General features: G+C 40.2%; 1 long non-coding RNA gene and 2 pseudogenes across 1 annotated transcript; 2 read left to right on the top strand and 1 right to left on the bottom strand.

Annotated features, from left to right (window-relative positions):
- The window catches only part of LOC126600411 (G-type lectin S-receptor-like serine/threonine-protein kinase At2g19130), an 8,169-nt pseudogene extending 6,229 nt beyond the window's left edge, over positions 1 to 1,940 (top strand).
- Positions 1,941 to 2,376: 436 nt separating this feature from the next.
- On the bottom strand, positions 2,377 to 4,405 carry LOC126598447 (putative pentatricopeptide repeat-containing protein At1g31840; annotated as a pseudogene).
- Positions 4,406 to 6,326: 1,921 nt separating this feature from the next.
- LOC126598448 (uncharacterized) lies at positions 6,327 to 8,290 on the top strand. The gene is made up of 3 exons (XR_007614830.1): positions 6,327 to 6,540; positions 6,599 to 7,930; positions 8,058 to 8,290. It is a non-coding gene; the product is annotated as an uncharacterized LOC126598448 (long non-coding RNA).
- The last annotated feature ends 7,512 nt before the right edge of the window (positions 8,291 to 15,802 follow it).

Genomic DNA, 15,802 nt, shown 5'->3' with positions numbered 1-15,802 from the left:
TGCAAGCTGATTTCGACGTCGATGGAGCCAAATGCCAAAATGTGTGCACATGAAGGAAAAGATTTGGAAGATGCGACGATGTATCGAAAATTGGTAGGTAGTCTGATCTACTTAACCTTGACTCGACCTGACATTTCTTATGCAATTGGTGTGATGAGTCAGTACATGCAAAATCTAAAGAAGCCTCACTTGGAAGCAGTTCAACGAATACTGAGATATGTGAAGAGTACAATTGACTATGGTCTTTTGTACAAGAAAGGTGAAGACTGCAAGTTAGTTGGTTATTATGATGCAGACTTTGCAAGAGATCATGACACCAGAAGATCGACCACTGGGTATGTCTTCAGAATTGGTTCTGGAGTAGTTTCGTGGTGCAACAAGGGACAACCAATGGTGTCTTTGTTAACCATAGAAGCAGAGTATAGAGCAGCAGCAATGGTAGCTCAAGAGAATGCATGGCTGGTATAGTTGATGAGTGATCTACATCAACCAGTAGATTATCTAGTACCATTGTACTGTGATAACCAATCGGCAATTCGCTTGGCAGAAAATCCAGTCTTTCATGCAAGAACTAAACATGTGGAGGTACACTATCATTTCATTAGAGAGAAGGTCTTGCAAGAAGAGATTGAGATGAGACAAATCAATACAGATGAACAAGTTGCGGACTTGTTCAGTAAAGGTTTGAGTACCAGCAAGTTTGAAAAGTTTCGTCGTCAACTCAACATGGAGAAAAGAATGAGTTGGTGTTAAGAAGGAGTGTTGAAAATCAACACCAGCCCAATTGGTGTGGCCTAAGACAAGTGATCCAATCCAAAACCAATGCATGCAAAAGCTAGAAAAATCTAGCAATCTTTGTCGACAAAAGTAGCTGGAAGATTCCAGCAATTTAAGTTGGTTATCCACCTAAATATCTAAGCTAAAGAATGTATTAGAAGCTAGGAGAACTCAAAGCCTTTTAGGAAAGCAAGTCGGTTTGCTGTGTGTGTAATAATATGCTAGAAAATTCTAGCATTATTTATGTCGGCAACCACACCTATAAATAGGTGTGTGTGTGTGTGTGTGTAAGCTTGTAACAAAGTGTGAAAGCAATCAAGAAGAAGAAGAAGTAAGAGAGAGCCAAGTAAGAGTGAGAAGTAAGGGTAGTCTTGTAGGAGTGTGAGTGTTCTAGTGAAAGAGTGTCCTTGAAAGTGTGTGTTGTAATATTTTGTGAGTATAATACAAGTAATTTGTTTACTTGTGTTGTTTCTCCAACACTTGTGTTAGAGTTGTATACTCTAAATTTTTCCTAACAATGACTACATGCCAAATGGTTCTTTGCAATCTCTTCTACTTGGAAAGAACCCGATAATCTTAGACTGGAAGGCTAGATATCACATTGCAGTAGGGACTGCCAGAGGATTGGCTTACCTCCATGACGAGTGCAGAGACTGCATAATACACTGTGATGTTAAGCCGGAGAACATCTTGTTGGATTCAGAATACAGTCCAAAATTGGCGGATTTTGGTCTTGCGAAACTCTTGGGGAGACACCACAGCCGGGTTTTGACAACCATGAGAAGAACTGTGGGGTATCTCGCACCAGAATGGTTTTCGGGTGAAGCCATCACGCCAAAAGCCGATGCCTTCTGCTAATTGAGGTCATATCAGGGAGGAGAAACAGAGAGGGGTTAGATGACGGGGTAGAATACTTCCGTCCTTATTGGGTTGCGAATGCAGTTAATAAAGGGGAAGATCTTTTCGCCTAGTTAGATTGCAGATTGGAAGGCCAAGCTGACGGAGATGAACTGAGTAGAGCATGCAAAGTGGCTTGCTGGTGCATCCAAGAAGATGAGAAAGATAAGCCAACAATGAAGCAGGTGGTTCAAATTCTTGAGGGAGTTTCGGCATCGGTGTTCCGCGAGTACCGCAGTTCTCAGAGGCCCGTCAGAAGGCATTAACTACCAGGCGACTACGTCCTGTTCAGGTTCATGGTCATGCTCCGATGTCCAAAGTGCGTTTCAAGCCCAAGTCAGCAACTGTGCAACGAAAAGTCATGAGGATGAGATGTAGAACGCGAGGGTTCTTGTATTATTATTGTATGAACAAGCTTGTCTTGGAGTTGGAGGTAGTAAGTTTTTGAATATTTCCAGTTATGTTGGTTATGTAATGAGATAATAAATAAAGGAAATAATTTTCGCATTCACCCACCAATCCACCCGCCAACCCATTTCTTTGTTTTTGCCTCCTAATTTTGCTTGAATTTATTCAATTTAACCGATAAAAAGAGGAGTTGCAGCATAGGGAGAAAAGGGGAGCGTGAAAAGTATTTTCCTTAAAAAATGAGTTGCACATCTTATAGTGTATAATGGGGAGCTATAGTTGTTGCTGTATATCTAGTAGAAAAAAGAACCCTGAAGACAAATACGATGTTAATACAACAATTAGCTAGTAGCAAGTACCAGAAAGTGTCACTGTATTAAACACCAGGCCCCTGTTTATAGCACAATGAAATGCAAGGGATGCTTTCTCCAACCAAGTCCTCTTTTGCAAAGACCGTCAATGAGGATGCTATAACTGACTATATTCGGAGAGACGCTTTTAAGCATCTCTTCGAGTAGTTCAAGGGCACCTTTCGTGTTTTCAGACTTGAAATAACCGTCAATCAGATAACTATATGCGACCACATTAGGTTCCGGACCCTTTTCCAGCATTGTATTGATCATCAACATTGCATCTTCCATTTTACCTTCTTAACAAAATGCATCAGTCAATATAGTGCAAGTAATGGCATTGGGTTTGCGCTGCCCCTGTATAATCTCTTCAAAAAGTTGAAGAGCCACATCTAACCTTCTCTGAGAGCAATAACCACAACTCATTGTGTTGAATGTAACAATATCAGGTTCCGGACCACTTTCAGCAAGCTGCTCAAAGACTTCCTGCGCAGCGTCTACACAACTTTCTTTGAAAATCATATAAATTAATGAGGACATTATAAGTGGCAAATCGGGATTTACTCCATTGATTCGCATCATCTAAAAAATCCAGAGTCCAGCCAGCACATGTTTCTGCTTGCAGCAACCATCAATCAGTGTGCAATATGTTACAACATCGGGTAGGAAACCCTTCTTTACTGATTGGAAGAAAAACACCAACGCATCGTTTAATCACCCTAGTTCAGAAATACCCTTAATAAGCACGGTATAAGTCACCAGATCTGGTTTTATGTTATAAATTCCCATTTGAATGTACACCTTCACAGCATCACTCAATTGTTTCAATCTGCAGCAACCATCTATTAACATGTTGAAAGTATAGACATTGGGCTTAACGCCCCTATACACAGCTTGAAAGAACTTAAGAGCATCAACCATCAGCCCATTTTTGCAAAGGCCATTTAATAACACACCGTAAACAATAATATCAGTTTCATAGCCCGTTTTGATCATACGCTCATACAGCTGAAATGCATCTTTTACATTCCCTATTCTCCACATTCCTTCAATCAAACTACTATAAGTCAGAACCGATAGCACAAAACCACACTTCAAAATCTGACCAAATATTCCACAAGCCTCTGCGACCTTATCATCATGACACATGCCGTTTATAAGAATGATGTAACTAAAAGAGTTTGGCGAGATCCCTTCTTTCAGCATTCTTCGGTAGACCTTCACTGACTTCGCCAAATCTCCAATTCTCACATATGCATCCATAATGGAACTGAAAATGACTACATCCAACTTGATCCTGCTATCGAATGCCGCTGAGAAAAGCCGAAGCCCCTCTTCTAATTTCCCTGCCTTAAAAGACCATCATCTGGAATACCATATACAACCAAGCCAGGACTGGTACCCTTCTCTATCATAACCTTATAAACCTTGTTTGCCTCTTCCAATTTCCTATCTTTACAATACGTGTTAATCATCGTGCTAAACGTGACCACATTTGGCTTCGGACCAACCCTTAGTAATAGAGTAAAGAAATCTCCGTTGCCCCCTATCTGATTTTCTTTACAAAGACGTTTTAAACTCTTGTTAGAAGCAACAATGTCAAGCACAAAGCCTCTGTCAATCAATCATAACAAACTCATACATAGAAAACTCTTTGCAAAGGTTTGCTCTTTTGACCTGATTTGTGCTTTTCGACTTCATCTTCAATACTCTTTGCCATTTGATCTATCTAACTTAAAACAAAATTGACAATGCATGGCTAGATTTGATGCAACGAAATAAACATGAGAAAGAGAAAAATTTTATTCTAAGAAAACTGTTGGCCTCTCAATGCATTACAGATTTCTCCATATGTATGGAGAATCACGTTGACACGGTCCGAATCAACCAAACAAGTCAGCATTCTAGACAACGCATAAGGAGACACCGGAACTCCCAATTTATGCATACGACTGAATGTATCAACAGACGAATCCAACATTTCCATTTCGACAAAAATTCTCAATCAGAAAGCTACAAACAAGACTAAAATCGGAGCTATGGTTCTGAAAACAATCAGAAAATGCATCAAAGAAGTGAAACTGAGTCCCGAACTGGCCTACCGATGTTTTTGAAAAGGCGGGAAACCGGAGAGAGCATCCGGTGGCGGAGCAGCAGATGAAGGAGGGCGCAGAAGGACTGCGGGTGGTGGTGCAAGCCGAGGGAGCCGCAGGCCCAATCGAGGAAGCGGAGGGCGGTAATGGGGTTGTTGATTGGAAGGAGAGGAGGATGGGGTGGAGGTGGTGGAGGTGGTGGGGTTGTAATTTGGAGTGAAAAAGAGGGTTTAAGAGTTTGGGGTGGTCTTGGAGGAAGGCGTTGGAGATGTGGTGGATCTGGGTTTTGGATGAGAATAAGGGCGAAGTCGAGTAGGGAAGGAGAAAGCGGCACGCGACGTCGAAATTGTCGGCTTTTGGGGACTTGAAGTCGATAAAGTCGATGGGGGTTCAGAGGAGAAGCACTTGCCAGCATGACATACGTTGCATGGTTATAGGTGTGTGCCCATTACCTGTTTGATGAAATGCCCAGAAAATTATATGATTTGTTCATAGAAAGAAATGGTCTTTTGAATTTTTATTTAAGTGATACATTACTATTTAATATTGAAATTCTAATTTGGTGGATTCACTTGTAGCAGTTTAATTTTAAAATGTATCCCCATAAACTCTAAATAAATAAATAAATAAAGGTTTAAACGAAAAAAAGTAAATGATCATTTTGCTGGCGTCGAATGTCTGGCGAGCGTGATGAATTACTTTCTATGTTTTAGGTTCAATGAGATGAAATTATCTTTACTGGTGAATTAAGTGGTGGTACTTGTTATGAGATTGAGAACTTGTTCTATAACGTGACTGCCCGGAGGAAGATGTTACAAAATTCTGCTGATGGTTACTCAAAGATTGTAGATTTGCTAAGCCGGTTTGCAATTCATCATATGAATGTTGGCTTCTCCCGCAGAAAGGTAGTTTGCTGTTTAACTAAGAAACTTGTCTTTCTTACTTCACCGATCTTTTTCATGGCTAGAACTAACTGCAAATTCACAAATTAAATCTTTTTGTGCGCTATTACTATTGGCACGGAGCTGCCAGAGTAGATGTTAATTCTGCTTCCATGACGTCACTGATTGATGCAATTCGTTCAGTTTATATGGGGTGTCAGTTGCTCAGTCTGATGAAAGTAGATGCTTCAGGTAAAGATTCTTCTAGCTCAGTTTTCAAGATGGATGGCTTTATCTCCGATTCCAATGATTTTGAGTACTGAAGCAGTCTCAAACAAACCCTAAATTTAAATGACGGAGTCATCTCTTCAATTGTTGTTTACTTTATAGATCTTCTTTGAAAAATCTTTAAAGATTGGGATTGAAAGAGAATTAGATTTCTTGCTTCCTTGAGGCCGTCCTTGTTAAAACAATTTACGGATTTCTTTTGGTGCCATTCATCTTGATTTGTCTGTAGCCTTGTAACGAGTGTGGCGACCTGTTCTTGCATCTTTTTGTTTGATTTGGTCTAAGCTTTCCGTGTTTTGTTTTGTTGTAGGTTTGTTTTTATGAATTTCTTGTCCCTCCCCTGTTGTAGTTTATACTTCCATCTTCTATAAATTTTCGTTTCCTATCGAATAGATTGTTTCTGAAGACAAGTTTACTAATACATGAATTATTTCTCAATGAAATTACAGCGAAGAGCTCATGTATCAGCAAGTTCTGCGTAGGTTTGCCTATTTTAATGCTATATAAATAAGTGAGCCCGCCCTGCTGAAGGAGTTGATCGTGTTGGCACTAAAAGAGGGGGAGGATCCGGAATGCAGTGTGAATAATGAACTGAATGAGAAGATTGCAGAGGTAATGTATGTGCTCTCTGTTCCAATACAGTAATATGTTAAAGTACTGTTCAGTCCTACAAAATGATTTTAAATTTTTAGAAGTCGGTTTTTGCGTGAAAAAAGAGACTAGACTTTTAACCTCCCATTAGATGTATTTATACCAAGTACAGCTAGATAGTAAGAAAGAATCTGAACCATTGTCCAGCATTAAAAGGAGAAATCGTGTATATTCGAGGCTGATTGGAATCTTGAGGTAAAAAAAGGTCGTACCCAGTGCACAAGGCTCCCGCTTTACGCAGGGTCTGGGAGAGGTAGTGTGATTAAAATCAATGACACGAATAGATTGAAGATTTATCTCCAAGAATTCTACCTTTGCTTTGTGCTTGGATTGGAAGGTGTCTTTTACTGCTTCTCAAGTCAGCAATCATGAGAGAGTTTCTAGGAAATACAGAGAAAACTAAGTTAGGGTGAAGAAATGTAGTAAGAGTAGGGCTGTAGGGGTACGTTTCAATTTGCAAAACTGCATTCAGCATATCGATGGAGGTTCCTAGTGTCACGGGCCATGTGTTAAAAACAAAGAAAATGCCCAAGACATCATATATCTAAGCCCAGGAAGCCATGTCTTCATGGAAGCTTCTGGAACGTCCCGGAGAAATCAAGAACGTGGCGGAACATTCAAGATAATCTAGGGCATTCCGGAACATTCCACACAAGTGTACATATTTAAGCCTCACCTAGAATAATCTAGATTAGGCAAGTTGTATCTAGAACTATGCTAGATATTTTTGGATGTAAGTAGGGGATTCTAGAACCCTCCATTGAGGAGGTGACTTAGGCCTATAAATAGGAGGTAAGGCCATTTGGCCAAACCATCCAAGAATCCAAGAATTGTAAAGCTCTCTTAACTTTCAATACAAAACTTCCTTTCTCCCATCTTCTAAGTGATCTTAGCATTCTCCAAGCTATCTTAGCTTTCTTCGTGATTCGATCCGGGGAAGCGAGGCTTCGAAGGCTTACTTAGCTTGTTCATCGAGGTATTCAAGTCTAAGTGCCGCACGGGCGGAAGGCTTAAAGAGTCATCCCGTGACACTAGGTATCTCTACGGTTGTTGTTTTATCTTCCAAAACATCATACCCTTTTCCTTCCGTTGGTGCTTTAATACCAGCCACAGGGATCTCCAGGTACTTGATTGATGGTATTCAGTTTTGGGATTAATTTTTTCAATTTGAAAAGGACCAAAACTTGATCAAATAAGAGTAAACTTGTTTGGTCTGGGAATTGGAACTGAATGAATCAATTCGGTTGAAATAAGTTTGACAACATCTCGTTTGAGCCAGACACGGGTTTGTTTTCCACAGTCGGTATTGCTGGGAACAAGGATGTCGTTTCTTGTGATTTAATGGCAGCCTGGAAGTGATTCGCACAGTCACCTGTTATTTCTCTGAAGTACCTTGGAGTGATTTTTTGGTGTTACAGGAGATGACATTGTCATGACAGAAAATGAAATTGAGCATGAACTAGTTGCAGAGGCAGAGAGTGCATGGGCTCTGCGTGAATGGTCAATCCAGCATGTTTTGTTTCCATCAATGAGGTTCTTTTTCAAGCCACCAAATTCCATGGCTACAAACGGAGCATTTGTCCGGGTATGCTGCATTTCTTTACGTTCCAAAGACGTACCTTGATTTATTACTCCTCAATTCTTGAGATTATTTCATGTATGTTAGGCTAGCTCGGTGACTCCCCTGTACGTTTAATCTTGTATACATATAGGTAGCTTCATTGGAGAAACTATACAGGACTTTCGAAAGATGCTGACTCCATCCATCAGTGGCAAACGGCAGTACACAGAAGGCCCTTGGTTTTGTATAGATGTTAGACGCCATTCATCGGTATAATTTTGGGAGAAAATACTAGTTCTGTCCATGTCAAGGGGCATTTGTTTTCTTCTCTGAAGGGTGTATATTACAATTAGTAAAATCGATCAAATTACTTGAGTTTTGAAAGTGGCCTTCATTTTTCTTAATGCCAAAATGCACAAGTTCAATCTGACGTTGGTTTTCTGCCAATCCCGGAGTTCCTCCAGCGCCTTTCAGATATTAGAACTAAAATACTCACCCGTACACCTGAGTTGTGCGCACAACCCAAGTAGATAGTGTATTCAAGGATGCACATTGGGATCAAGGTGGTCCTAGGACCACTTAAACCGGGAAACAAGCATGTGAAGGTTCTTCAATGATCATCCAAAAATATTCATGAGTTTCTTTGTTTCCAGGGAAACAAGCCGGGAAACAAATGTTGGCAACAGTCGACAAATGCTCTTGATAGCACTCATCAGATTGTTTTGGCATATGTCAACATCTGTTGACATATGTCAACATCGTTCGGCTAAAGATAACAAGCCCACTAAGTGTTCGAAGAAATGCTTATGTGAATAAACTGAAATTTGCTTTTACGCTTCGCGCTATTTTTCTATCTTAAAAACATGGATCTTGAACATTAAGATCCACACAGTTCAAATCCTGAATCCGTGACTGAGTATATTGACGACGTATATTCCCCCTATGTTGACAATATAATGAGAACACACTATCTATATATTATCTATATAGTATTAGTAGCGATATATTGTTAATACAATATCTAATTGGTTCATAACGCAAACCATGTGATAACCCAAGTGGGCGGGTGAGCAAACCTCGAAATTACAAAGTGTAGCAGAAGACCAGGAGACTAGACTACTTTCCGGTTCAGGTTTGTTCGTGAGGATCACATGCAGGACGTGACGTGTCTAGTTCTTTCTACTACGATGCATGGCGTTGTAGTATCATGCATATCATGCCTGTATAATGTAGTAGTATTACCTTGTCTTGAAGGTAGTAAGCTTTTGAGATATTAGGCTTCTTCTTTTGATGTCCTTCCGATAGGGTAAAACATTTTCAAACTCAGAGGATCATTTGGCCCAAAATAAAAGTTGATTTTACTGTGATATTGCAAAAAACTAATTACACATCTCTAATAAATAGGGTTCAACTTCTATGTTACGTAGTACTAAATATTAAGAGTATTGAATTGTTTGGATTTACGGAATCACGATAAAAACAATAATATAAGTCATCCAACGCTGGTAGCATTTAATGCTACATAGCATGGAAGAATATTCATAAATATGTAGAAGATAAAAATAGATAGTAGTTAAAATTTATGGAACACAAGTGAGAATTATAACAAAGAGTGCCACTTTAAATTGAAAATGTTTTTGACAAATTTATCCTTTTAGAAATTGTCCTTGAAGGACCTAAACAAAGTTCGGAAAAAAAAGCTAAATTTATGGTGCAGCGTGACAAAGAGAAAAATACATGTATTTATTAAGAACAAGAACTTTGAAATGAAAAAAATATGGTGAAATCTCGAAGTTTAAGTAATAAAAATATCAAAGATGACAAACCTAAGGCCAAGACGACCTACAATGGCGGAGCTAGAAATTTTTTACCAAATGGGCTAGCTTAAAGATTTAAATCTTTATAAACAAAGAAAAAAATTTCACAGTATCAGCTAGCTTAAGAAATTTTTCACAAGGTGAACCAAGAATTTTCGTTATTCAAACAAATTCAAACTTGTACATGTACAAGAAGCGATGAGAAAAAAGATGTGAGAAAAAGAGATGATTTGTAAACTATATTATATAATTAAACTAAGAGAATTTGAATCAATAACTAAATATATGGTGAGCTACATTTAAAAATCAGTAAAAATTACATGTAAAATTTTATTTTTTATCGAAAGCTACCTGAGCTACAGCCCAGAATAGCCCTTAATGTGGCTCCACCAATGACGACCTACTTATAATGTAATTTAACTCTAGAAGTCGAAATCCTAAAATAGGACATAAACAAATAATAAAATACCAAATGTCGTAAAGTATCAAAATCTCGTGAGCTTGATGCGCATAGCTGTGCTCTTTGAAATGACATATAATGGGCGAAAATAAGGTACTTGAGCCCAAATTTGCAAAGGTTTGCTCTTTTGACCCGATTTGTGCTTTTCGACTTCATTTTCAATACTCTTTGCCATTTGATCTATATAACTTAAAACAAAATTGACAATGCATGGCTGGATTTGATGCAACGAAATAAACATGAGAAGGAGAAAATTTTTATTCTAACCAAATGTCATAGAGGACATTTGAGAGCATTGTACCCAAATGTCAAAAATGAATGAGTTATCAATAATGTCAGATTCTAACACTGCGATATAGTATGATTTCTCTTCGTTTGTCGTTTATTGTTTCTACCATTTCATTTTTTCCGACCTTCTCGACCTAAGACTGGAGAATTCAACTTGCCATAACGAACTATTTACATCTCTCTTTAATTGCTTTTCTTGTGTGACTTTTTGCAGCAAGTTTTGTCACAGCCTGTCCCGGGATTTTATTTATCGAAGACGTGAAATGACGGAATTACCCTTGGCGGGTGCTAAGGTGTGTGTGTGGGTGACATATTATTTTGACTAATACACATATTCCATAAACTTTTGGAGAATTATTTAAGTTGGTATGCATGTTTTGTGTGGTTAGGGATGAAGTGATCTGTTTTTGTGGGACCACACACACACACGGGTTACACTCACTGGACCCCTTCCCTTTTTCCCCCGTGCTCTCTCTTCTCTTCTCTTCTCTATTCTCTCTCCCTCTCGACTTGTACGGACCAAGATCAAAAACCCTCCAACCTTCATGGATCGACGTCAAAAAGTCAAGTTTGTGAATCTTTGCAAGCTTGTGAGTTCATTGGTATAATTTTTAGAACTTGGAACCCTCGATATCACGTGAAATCTGAAACCCATTTTGAGATCACTGTTCATGCACACGTGAATTGTTGAATTTCAGGGAATTTTGAGCTTATAGTGAGCTTAGTGAGGTCCTAAGGAAGCTCGGAGTGCTTAGTTTGAAGGTTTTGGACGTCGGGATCACTGAGTTCAAAGTTGGCCGGTTTTTCTTGGAATTTTTCCAATGAGATTTAGTTGTTTTTAGAGCCTTAAATTAGTCCAATGTGATTCTACATGTTGAGGGCTTCAAATTGATATAAAATACAAAGAAAACGGTTGAGAAACGACGGAGAACAAGGAGATTGAAAAATCTCCAGTTTTCCGGCCACCGGAAAACTCAGTCCGGCAAGCTCGAGGAAGAAGACGCGCATGGGGGCGCATGAACCCGTGCCTGTCCAGGCGCGTGCCGCTTCAAAAAAAATTTCTAAAAATTTCTCGACGTCCGTGACGTCGAGTAGGTCGATGTGGTATATTCATATACCCAAATTGAGCACCATATGAGAAGTTATTTCGAATTGTTGGTTATGTGCATGAAATTAACGTTTTTATAGTTGTTTCGCATATAGGTGACACCTATCCCGAGGACTAGCGCATCCAGGGACGTCACGGGGGTTACGACCCATGGACTTACCAGTGAGTGGGCAGTTTTGTTTTCAGTATATACCTATATACTATTAATTTTCCCAGAAATTGAATTTATATGAAAGTATGTTTTCAATTGCCATGCATGCATATTATGAATTATATGAATTGATATTAATGCATATATATATGTGAATTGGTGTTGTGGACGCACAAGTGAGTATCAGGTGAGTTTTATGTTACTCATGTGAATCATTGATGATGTGAATTGTGTTGAGAGCTCATAACCTGCACCCCTGGTGTTAGTGCTTATAGAATTCACCGCATCGCACGCTCACCTTGGATCCAAGTAGGTGCATGTCGTACAGACCATGAGAGGGTTCCGACATGCTAGTCGTACAGACCACTAGAGGTGGTTCCGACTAGTAGGTGACCTTAGATTACGCGCGCAGATGATTGATGAGAGAAGCACTAGAGCGTATCATTACACCATTCTTGTCGTACAGACTACTTCAGGTAGTTCTGACTTATGTGCAGAGTAGTGTCGTACAAGTCACCGTGGTGACTCCGGCTGGGTTGGATATTGAGCTATGAAATTAACCGTACAAGACCAACTGCAGGGTCTCCGGTTAATTCATTATGTCACCTGTTATTTTGATGCATCTATGTTTTGTTATTGACATTTATGGCATGGCATATTCCTGGATTTGTGATAGATTGGTGACTTGTGACGTATGAGGTTTTATATGCTATTACGTTATTTTCTGGGAAAGTATACAGGTTTTACAGTGATGGGTTAGAAATGTTTTTAATGAAATGTTTTGGAAAACTTTGGTTTTACTGACCCACTCAATTTTGTTTTTGCGCCCCTCCAGGTTCTAGTTAGCAGTTGGTGGCTCACAAGGTTTTCTTTGGCGTTCTGACAGACTTCCTCATGCAAAACTCACCTGCGGGTGTTGTAATTTAATTATAGTCCTACTTGACTGCACCTAGTTTTTTTTTATGCTCTGAACTTGTGTACTGCACACTTAAACTCACTCTAGCATACTAGTTGGATATTACTGCTAGTAGTTGGTTTTTATTCTTTTGTATTTCTCATATCCTTTGCTTCCGCATCGCACTTTTGGTTACGTCACACTCACGTGACGGCCAGCACGCCTTGATTCTAGGATCGGGGTGTGTCAAGTTTGCCCACCGGACAGGCATCAGAAAATTCAGAAAAATCGTGACCTAATTTCCGTGTAGGTTCGCATACATTGTATATGTGCTCGAGTTCTTGCCCACACACTTTCTAATTTTAGTTTACACTTCAATTTCATTCGTTTAGATCGCAGCCTAGGAGGACAAAGTTTTGTATGGTAAGCATCAAACCATCAACAACAACAACAACAAAGCCTTTTCCCACTAAGTGGGGTCGGCTATATGAATCCTAGAACGCCATTGCGCTCGGTTTTGTGTCATGTCCTCCGTTAGATCCAAGTACTCTAAGTCTTTTCTTAGAGTCTCTTCCAAAGTTTTCCTAGGTCTTCCTCTACCCCTTCGGCCCTGAACCTCTGTCCCGTAGTCACATCTTCGAACCGGAGCGTCAGTCGGCCTTCTTTGCACATGTCCAAATCACCAGAGCCGATTTTCTCTCATCTTTCCTACAATTTCGGCTACTCCTACTGTACCTCGGATATCCTCATTCCCAATCTTATCCTTTCTCAGGGACCTAAACCAAGTGAGGTGCATCAAGGATGAGGATGGAAAGGTTCTTGCTACAGAGAACGCGGTTAAAGATAGATGGAGAGGTTATTTTCATAATCTTTTCAATGAAGGACATGAAAGGAGTGCTTCTTTAGGGGAGTTGAGTAACTCAGAAGAGTGTAGAAACTACTCCTTTTATCGTCGAATCCGGAAGGAAGAAGTGGTTGTAGCTTTGAAGAAGATGAAGCATAGAAAAGCAATAGGCCCAGACGATATACCAATCGAAGTGTGGAAAGTTTTGGGAGAGACAGGTATAACATGGCTCACTGACCTTTTCAATAGGATTTTGAAAACGAAGAAGATGCCAAATGAGTGGCGAACGAGCACTTTGGTGCCTATCTACAAGAATAAGGGCGACGTACAAAATTGCATGAACTATAGGGGTATTAAGCTAATGAGTCATACAATGAAGCTCTGGGAGAGAGTCATTGAGCATAGATTGAGGCAAGAGACACGGGTTTCGGACAACCAATTCGGGTTCATGCCAGGGCGCTCAACCATGGAGGCAATTTATCTCTTACGAAGATTGATGGAAAGATATAGAGATGGGAAAAAGGATTTACACATGGTCTTTATAGATTTGGAAAAAGCGTATGATAGGGTCCCAAGAGACATTCTTTGGAGGATTTTAGAGAAGAAAGAAGTACGAGTAGCATATATCCAAGCTATAAAGGATATGTATGAAGGAGCAAAGACCGCCGTAAGAACTCATGAAGGACAAACCGAAAGCTTTCCCATAACTGTAGGATTACATCAAGGCTCATCCTTAAGTCCTTACCTTTTTGCGTTGGTAATGGATGAGTTAACAGGACATATTCAAGATGATATTCCTTGGTGTATGCTTTTCGCAGACGATATAGTGTTGATAGATGAAACTCAGGAAGGGGTAAATGCAAAGCTTAACCTTTGGAGAGAAGTGTTGGAATCTAAAGGTCTTCGCCTCAGCCGATCAAAGACAGAATATATGGAATGCAAGTTCAGTGCAAATGGAGGCCAAAACGAGTTAGGGGTGAGGATCGGAGATCAAGAAATACCAAAGAGCGACCGTTTTCGTTACCTAGGATCTATCTTGCAAAAGAACGGAGAATTAGATGGAGATCTCAACCATAGAATACAAGCTGGATGGATGAAGTGGAAGAGTGCATCCGGCGTGTTGTGTGACCGCCGTATGCCACTGAAGCTCAAGGGAAAATTTTATAGGACGGCAATAAGGCCGGCAATGCTGTATGGCACAGAATGTTGGGCGGTGAAACATCAACACGTACACAAAATGGGTGTAGCGGAGATGAGGATGCTTCGTTGGATGTGTGGGCACACGAGAAAGGATAAGATTAGGAATGAGGATATCCGGGGTAAAGTAGGAGTAGCCGAAATTGAAGGAAAGATGAGAGAAAATCGGTTACGGTGGTTTGGACATGTGCAAAAAAGGCCTACTGACGCTCCGATTAGAAGATGCGACTATGGGACAGAGGTTCAGGGCCGAAGGGGTAGAGGAAGACCTAGGAAAACTTTGGAAGAGACTCTAAGAAAAGACTTAGAGTACTTGGATCTAACGAAGGACATGACACAGGATCGAGCACAATGGCGTTCTAAGATTCATATAGCCGATCCCACTCAGTGACTTGGATTTTCCAAGTCTCCAACCAAGAAGTTTTCCTCACTCGGGAAATTAAGGGAACACTACCCCAACCTACATGCTCCACTCAGAAAGCTTCAACATACAAGCTTCAACAAAAGAAAATTCAAAGAACTTAGCGAAGAAGGCTTTGGTGTATTTAACACAATACGTTGAAATGAAGGAAAGCTTATTTATTGATATCCCCGATAAGCTACAAATATGTACATATACATGAGTCAAAATAAACACACAAGAGGGAGCCTTCACAAAGGTTGCTTAGGAGAAGTCTCAGCAGTCGGTAGAGCCCCAGAAAGAGAAGGCACCGGAGGGAGATCATTTGGAGCCTCAGTACTGGACAGAACCCTAGAAGGAGGAGGCATCAGAGGTTGATCATTTGGAGCTTCATTACGCGGTACAGCCCCAGAAGACGAAGGCAATAAATGCCTTTGGAACAAACCCACAAATCTCTGATGATCAAGTAAAACCTGACCATCAGTTTCCTTCATCTGGTCAAGCTTCCTCTTCATGTTTGTAGCATAGTCATGTGCGAGCCGGTGCAACTGTTTATTCTCATGCTTGAGCCCTCTAATCTCCTGTTTGAGACTCATCACTTCAGCCGCCAATGATTCAACTTGGCGGGTTCGAGCAAATAGGCGTTGTGCCATATTAGACACAGAACCTGCACACTGAACACTGAGAGCCAGCGAATCCTTAACAGCTAACTCATCAGACCGTTTGGAAAGTAGTC

This window comes from Malus sylvestris, chromosome 14 (genome assembly GCF_916048215.2).
Source record: "Malus sylvestris chromosome 14, drMalSylv7.2, whole genome shotgun sequence".
Lineage (NCBI taxonomy): Eukaryota > Viridiplantae > Streptophyta > Magnoliopsida > Rosales > Rosaceae > Malus > Malus sylvestris.
This window is presented reverse-complemented; position numbering and strand designations above follow the sequence as displayed.